Source organism: Cryptotermes secundus, unplaced genomic scaffold, assembly GCF_002891405.2.
Source record: "Cryptotermes secundus unplaced genomic scaffold, Csec_1.0 scaffold2810, whole genome shotgun sequence".
Lineage (NCBI taxonomy): Eukaryota > Metazoa > Arthropoda > Insecta > Blattodea > Kalotermitidae > Cryptotermes > Cryptotermes secundus.
Window position 1 is genome coordinate 1 of NW_019729981.1, and position 8,041 is coordinate 8,041.

At 40.5% G+C, this 8,041-nt stretch overlaps 1 long non-coding RNA gene across 1 annotated transcript; it reads left to right on the forward strand.

The window, feature by feature from the left end:
• The first annotated feature begins 4,755 nt into the window (after window positions 1–4,755).
• Window positions 4,756–8,041, forward strand: LOC117282432. The gene is made up of 2 exons (XR_004513169.1): window positions 4,756–4,797; window positions 7,948–8,041. It is a non-coding gene; the product is annotated as an uncharacterized LOC117282432 (long non-coding RNA).

The following is an 8,041-nucleotide window of genomic DNA, read 5'->3' on the forward strand; positions in this document are numbered from 1 at the left end:
ACAATTTGTTAAGACTACAGAACGTGTAATAAGACTGCAAGCTTCGGTAATCTCTGCCGCCCTCTGCTGTGAGAACAAAGAGATCCACGTCAGTGTGTGTTCACGATAATTTACTGTTTCCTTACAGACTTGGGCAAATATTCAGATCTAGGCACTGGTACACTTGTTAGAAATATGATGCTATATCACCAGGATTCTTGTAAATGAATTCATTTGTCACCCACGAAGCATGTGTGATAAAATATAGTTTCAAGGTTATGAAAGATTCTGCATTCTCTTGCAACAGGAATGCCGAGAATTCCACTACAGAGAGCTGAAGAAATATTTCCTGCTGTAACAGAAAGGATGGTGAGTGTTTTGTCCCTCTGTGCACAGACAAGAACTTTAATTCTCATATCTTAAGAAACTAAACTTTTTATGCCAAGCTTGTGTTAATTTTCATAATCCATCTGCGGAGTTTACATGGTTCTTCATATTGTAACACTTTGCATTATTATGTGGGAGAGGGATCAGTTGAAGGAGAGTGATAGGGGTATGTATGTATGTAAGGGGTGGGACATAAAAACTGGAACGTGATCTTCAATGATCTATTGTGCTTCCACTTGGATTAGCCCTTTATTAATCCTACACTTTTAATAAAGTGTAGGACCCTGCTTATGGGGGCATCATAAACGTCACTTGGTTCCATAAAAAACTGACCCAAGTGACAAAATCTTAAATAAGCTATGACCTCACAATCACATGGGATGTGTGTGGAAGATTTGTTTTCTTTGTAGGCACCTTTCACAAGTTGGGTTATCTGTCAGTCCCAACTTGAAAATGTATCCTTTCAGGTGGCAGTGTCCGGTAAGTAATCCTACCACCCATCCTAGTTGTTCTCTGTTTAGATCCTTTGCTTTTCTGGCAGAGGGTCCTGCTATAGAACCCTTTGCATGTCTGAGTCAAATTATGGATTCGCAGTATTTTTTTATGGTTTTTATCAGTCTAATCCCTGATCACTATTTCGGCAACTCGAATTGACATGCTGCAAGCTTGTTCAGATCCTATGAATGGCTGTTCATATTGTGATACAGGCAGGTCATATAGCATGCATGTGAGAATGAGAAATGCATACAAAAATTTTGGCAGAAAACCTGAAAGAATGAGATCACTTGGGAGACAATTGTGAAGATGGATTTTTTTAAAGATACAATTATGGGGTTTTGGACTGTTTGTATTAGGATGCAAAGTCATGATGGGCATGTGTGAACACAGTAATGAGTCCTTAGGTTCCATAAAGAGCAGATGTTTATTGTCTGTACTTCCACAGGGACCACAGGTTTCCCAGGAAGGTCCCTGCATTATGAACTTAACACTTGCTAAGATTATGAAGTCTGTAGAGAAGAAATCTGTACAGAGCAACTGTTATGGGTTAGATGTAATGAGAAACAGCTACAGCAAGGAGAGCATGTATTGTTTCATGTGTGGCGTATAGCCATGACTGATAGAAGATGTGATGCCTTTACAGAACTGTACAAATTTAGAGAAGGTTTTAGTGGGTCCACATGGTGAGACATACCCAGCAAGTCATGATGCAAGCCAGGCCATGAATATAAAAGCTGAGGCAGTCTCAGACTCACAAGAGGAAGCGGATCCTGTGCGAATAACATTTCAGGAGATAAAGGCTGAACCTGAGGTGAGCTGCATGGTTCTGTATGTCTACTGTTGGGCAGATATCACAAGTAGGCAGGAATTCCAGTTGTCTTTCTCATCTTTGTCTGTCTGTCTGTGCACATGGAACAGCTCCACTGTGCTGCTGACTTATCTTTGAAGGCCTTTTTCTGAAGTGTCTCTAAAACAGTTACTGTTTGTTGAATATGCTGCTTGTGATGTACCACTTCCATTTCCTTTTAAGCAATTCTGATGTAGATGAAATTAAATTTTGTGTAAACTGAACTGTATTTGAGAGAAATACTGTAGCATAAAAAATCCTTAAGGATGTTATGTTGGCAACTCTCAAATCCTGAAATATAATGTTAAGAGTTGGCAACATCGTAGTAAACAATTTAAGAACTAGGTTATTTCTTGTTACCTAAGTGATGTTTACTGTTATGTGTAACTACAGTTACGTGTGTAACAACAGTATCTTTATATTGTTATGTGTTACTATGGTTATAAGCCTGTATGTGTATATAAGGCATACTTCTGTATCAAATTTTACTGTCTTAACCTTTAAGTGATGGCCCTTTAAATTCCGGTAATGGCAGCGGGACAGATTTGATTTAAATACCCGCAATTTTAAAGCAATAAAAACTGTAATCATTTCCTAAAATTGCTGTGATTTCTACAATTTTTGTGATAAACGAACCAAGTAAACGCTGTTTTTTTCTAGAAAGAATGTAGAATCAGATATTATAATTTACAGACTTTATAAAATGTGTAAAAATTTTTAGACTGATTCCAAGTAAAAAATTCCCAAACTTGTCGTATCTCTATAAGAATTCAGAGTTCTTGGAACGAAGAATGTTATATGTAAATGTTGCAACACAGCAGCGGATAGTTTATGGAGCCATGTATAGTCTTGCATGTCTCGAAAGATTATACACGTACGTCATTTCGGTATGCAGAGATGTGGGGTGGGTATCTATTCGTATACAAGAACCCTGATTGTTTATTATCGCTTGTTGCAAAACAACAAGCTCTCTCTTCTCACTCTGCTGGAAGTAGATTATAAGTACTTTCATGGTTAGCATCGTAATACTGCCAAGCAGTATCAAAAGCGTGAACCAACCATTGCGCTGTCTCGTTAGGAAGACGCTGACATATTTCAACTCATAAACGACTCCGAATCAGATTGTTGTACATTCAATTCTGAGAGTGGCGTTGAGGAAAGTGAATCAGAAATTGATTTCGACAAAGACCCATCATCTTGGTCGGCAACCGGGGGACCACCACACCAGCATGGCAAGAGGAGTGTGAATAATTATTCAGGTGGAGCTGTGGGCAAACTGTGGCAAACAGTTATAGCATCTGTCGTCGAACCTGGAAATGGACAAATAAACTATTTTTCCATCTCCTGGATCTGAACAGTTACATCCTGTTGTCACACAGAGAATTTCGTCTCGCTCTTGTGCGGAACATGCTGGAAGGGGTCCACCTCGCCATCAACGGCCCAGGGGTCGAACCCCTGCCGTTTTATCGGAGATATCTCGATTATAGGAGGCCAAACCACATCACTGGCCGACTTCCTCTACTTCGCAATTGAGGTGTCGTGTGTGCTTTTCGCGTGGGAAACGAAGAACCGTCTAGACAAAGTGCGTGAAGTGCGATGTCGGACTCTGGATTTCCGGATGTTTCCAAGATTTCCACACGAAGCCAACATCCGTTAGATGACGCAGGTGGGAAGAGAGACAACTTATAAAGCTGGTGACCAAAAATCATGTAAGTAGAAAAAGAATTTATAACTTAAAATTAGATTTTAAAAAGCCGGCCGCACGCGTGGACTGCGCGACGACATATGGCGTCATTCGTCCCCTTGACTTTATTTTCATGACGCCATATGGTGTCGCTCGGCTCTTAAAGGTTAATCAAGCAGGAGTAGAGTGAACACTGATTCTCACGTATCATTCGATCTACGGGAAACTGAAAATAACAAAGGAGTCATGGACCGGTTCGTAGTTAGTTACTGGTACAATTATTAGAACGAAGAATTTAAATTACTAGGACTCTTGTGAGCTAATTCCTATGAAGTCCACAAGATATTTATCATGTGATGAACAGGTTTCAAGGTTACAAAGATTCTGCATTCTCATGGAATGAGTGTGGCAAGAATTGTACTGTAGAGAGCTGAAGAAAAATTTCCTGCTGTAAGCGAAAGAATTGTGAGGGTTTTGTGCTTGTGTGCACAGACAATTTTATTTTATTTCAGTTCTCTTGGCCAAAGAACTAAATATTTTGTGACAGGCTTCTGTTTGTTTGCATAATCCATGTTGGGTGTTTCTTACACTTGGGTGATAACAGTTTGGGATATTATGTAGGAGAGCAATGAGTTCAAGGAGAGTGATGTGGGTAAGTCAAGTAGTGCACATGCAACAGTGAGAAATGCATACAAAGTTTTGGAGGGAAAACCTGAGAGAAGCACACCACTTGGGAGACCTAAGTGTGGATTTGAAAGAAATAATTTGGAAGGGTTTGTACTGGGTCTGTTTGCCTTAGTATACAGAGTCATGATGAGCATGTGTGATCACAGTAATGAGCCCTTTCTGGCTTTCTCAACATATCCTGTATGCATTCCTCTTCTCCCCCATGCATGCTATATGAGCTGCCCATCTCATCCTTCTTGAATTTATCATATAATTATGCTTGGTGAATGAAGGTTACAAGTTGTGGAGCTCTTCATTATGATGTTTTTAGGTACCAAAAGGAGATATTTTCTGTACTGTCGCAGTGACTGTTAGTTCCTCGGGAAGGTCACTGAGCTATGAACCGAGTACTTTATAGTGATCATGATAGCTGTAGAGAAGAACGTCTGTACAAAACAGCTCTTATGAGTTAAATGTGATGAGAAACAGCCTCAGCAAGGAGAGCATACGCTGGTTAATGTGTGGTGTTGTGCATCCATTTGTTAGAAGGATGTGATGGTTTTTACAGAACTGTACAAATTTGGAGAACGCTTTAGTGGTTCCACATGGTGAGACATACCCAACACCTCATGATGCAAATCAGGCCATGAATGTAAAAGCTGAGGCAGTCTCAGATGCAGAAGAGGAAGAGGATCCTGTCCCAATAACATTTCCGGAAATAAAGGCTGAACCTGAGGTGAGCTGTATGTGCACTGTTATGTAGATGACACAAATGTGCAGAAATGCCGCTTGTCTTGTCTGTGAACATGAAACAACTCCACTGCGCTGTTGACTAGATTCTGAAGGTTTTTTTCTCCTGAAATGTCTCCAGGCAACTGTAGTTTGTTGAATCTTGCTTGTGATGTACCAATCCAATTTTCTTTTGAGCAGATTTGGTAGATGAAATGAAATACCGTATAAACTGAATGTTTGCGGTAACTTCTATACAGGAAAAATTCTTCACATTTTCTTTGTCCAGTCCACTAAGCAGTGCTTTGGTACTACACCATAGAGTTCCCAGGATCTATAAGTGCTGAAGTTTATCATATGTTTTCTGTCTCCCATGGAGTCTGTATCCATGTAATAACATAGAGGTGTCAGTATGTTGAGGATTTGTCATAGGATAAACAATGATTCTCTAAAGATGTGTGACAATGTGTGACTGAATATAGACACGTGTTGTCTGTTGCCCTTTGTTTGAAGATAATTTAGTATACCTGACACCATTGGAGTTGCCCCTGAACCTGCTTTCAGGTGACTGGTTGTCATGACAGTTTTTTTTGTTGTTGTCTGTCAGACAGAAGGGTGACTGAATGTTAGATACGGAGAATGTGTAAAAGGTGTAGAGAGCAATAGTGAAGAACTGGCATTGGCAGCACATCCTAATACAAGTATATAGACACAGTTGTGGTGAAGTGGAATGTTCAGTGCATGTAATTAAACACATAAATAAGGCTATTAATGAACATCAAAGAAAATTTCAACACCTACATATAGACGGAGGTTCTTAATTTTCTCGGCCAGTTCGCAACGACTGATGTACCACTGGCTGCAAGATGCATACTAATGTTGCCAATGAATCAGTTTGCCTGTGGCCAGTAACGTGTGGAATGAAGTATGCAGTTCACAGGTCACAGAAAGTGTTGAAAATGCTGTCCCCCTACACGTAGACATACCTTGCAGCAGCAGAAGGGGTTCTGACTAACACTTAACCTTTAATGGATGAATGTAATATATATCTACAGCAAGTAGCACCCCGTGTTGGCCAAATGTTATATAAAGGACTCATGCTCCCTTTGGGAGTGCTGACAGTTTGATCTTTGGTTTGAAACCAAAACAGACCCATGCAAGTTCATGTCAGTTGTTCATTCGTTAGCTCTGAACAATGAAATTATTTATCACGGTACTGGTTTTGATACTATCTATGTTTAGATATGACTGTTTATGGTGTGGCCAGCCAAATGGAGCACAACTTTGTTTTGAGAACTGAGGACTGAATATTCATCTCTGTTCCCATGTTAGTGCTTCCAGAGCTTTCAAGGAAATGTGACATATTCAAGGATTGGTTTTCAGTAGCGAATTATCAGATAGGAAGTCGATGTCGGATTGTCATATATTTCTTTATATATTGTCACGTTTTGGGTATGTAATGTGACAAATAACTTCACGCCGTATTGAATATAGTGAATTTATTTCACATTTGCTCGCACACTTGTACAATTCACAATTACTGCCACTGGTAGTATCACAGTTACTTCCACTGCTCTCGGCCACTTCATGATCCACACTGTGTCACTCCTGATCACACACTGCTCACATCCAAGTCCAAGTCACATTGCGACTGACAGTCCGTCAGTCAGTCTGTCTTGGTTTTGAGCCCCGACTGGGGCTCATGTCCAGATTTCTTTTTCTTTTTTCTTATATGAAAGGTACTGTCCTCTTAATTTGGTGCGCCCTCTCCAACGAGAGGTCGGGTCTGTCATTTGTCAGTCATACTGCTCACATACTGCTCAGCTGGCTTTTTATACCATTCCCTGTTGCCTTGTGTTAACGGCAGTGTCTCCTGTGACGTCACAGTGGGAAGTGCTGTTACGTCACCGCGGGGTGTGGGCAGAGTGTTTATTGGCCTGTTACCATAGCAGCCGCATTTTCTCCAATGCTGTTACGTCACCTCTGAAGGGTGGGGGTGGGGGGTCCTGCATAGCGCAAATACATCACAGTATTTTATTTTGTGTGTCGGAAGAGGTATAAACCCATTGGCCAGTATTACTTTGTGAGTAAAAGGCATCTTCATCACTGTGACTTTTGGTATCAGTGTTGGCCTGGCACTCTTTTTGACTAATAATATAATTACTTTGCATCACTATTGTGCCAGTATTACTAACAGGTGAGAGTGTTGCTTTGTCAATAAACATAATTTATTCAAATTTGCTGGAAACCCCCCTCCCCCAAGATGATCCTTTAATTGTACAAACGAATATCATGGTCATTGGCGTTTCTCTGGTGAGGCCCAGTTCATCTGGCGCCCAACTGAGTTGACTGGAGGTGAAACATTCACAACATTGGCCAAAGTGTGATGTTACGCCGTGTGTCATGGACTGCTTCGAGAAGTGGCACATGCACGCGTGCGCGTAAAGAGTGTGCGGTATCATAAACTGTGAAGTGACTGCATACTTCTGTATACATTTTATATACATATGTAGCTGTTGCAAGACGTTCGCACTCCTGCTTCTACACAGTGTGGTGTGCCCAATACAATTTCACACATCAAGAAGTAGTGGCCATTTTCTGGCAAAAGCCAAACGTTTACATTGTCAAGGGATCTTTTGTGGCAAGCTAGGAGATGACTCATATGGATTTGCTCTTGGTAACAGGATGGAAATGTCTATTAAACTGACACTATGCTATTCTTCTTTTTGAGGCCTTTTACACACACACACGCACGCGCACGCACACACGCCAACCTTTATTGTTATTTCATTTATTATTTGGATTATTACTATTATTTGGATTATACTATGTACTATTATACTACTATGTATATACTACTATATACTGTATACTATACTATTATTTGGGTACCTGTTCAGCCTTACAAATGCATAATTTCATTTAATATTGCAATTTGTTAAACAGTGACAGTGCAGCTTAACGTCGACTCAGAGACCTCCATACATGCCGATGGACTCAGGCTCACACCACACAAGGGGGTGTACACTCTCTGTCCCTCCCTCCCCTCTCTGTCACCACTCTTATGCCTACCGATTTAACATCTCACTGTACTGGGGCTTCAAACTCATTTTTCTTCCTATTAGGATTTTTCATGTTATTTACTCTCATTTTCCAGGGTAATTTGAATGTACTTCAACCCGTACATGGTGAGGATCGACAGTATTCCTGCAATGAGTGTGGTGAATCATTCAGTCAGCATGTAATTCTGA